A 213-nucleotide genomic window follows, 5' to 3' on the forward strand; every position below is an offset into this window, starting at 1 on the left:
CTCATGCATTTCCTAATTCCAATTGTTATTATACATTAGGAGGTTTTCATTAACCGACTTCATTATCATGGTTACCTTTAATCATCTTTTGTACTATTCTTTCATACCAATATAACATCATTTTCCTTTAACCGTCATATGATTGGTACTTGTAATTGTAAAACTTGAAACAGGGTTTTATTCAAATACTTCTCAATGTCATTACAAGTATCC

Source organism: Theobroma umbraticum, unplaced genomic scaffold (assembly GCF_002168275.2).
Source record: "Theobroma umbraticum cultivar Fairchild unplaced genomic scaffold, ASM216827v3 scaffold_4.1, whole genome shotgun sequence".
NCBI lineage: Eukaryota > Viridiplantae > Streptophyta > Magnoliopsida > Malvales > Malvaceae > Theobroma > Theobroma umbraticum.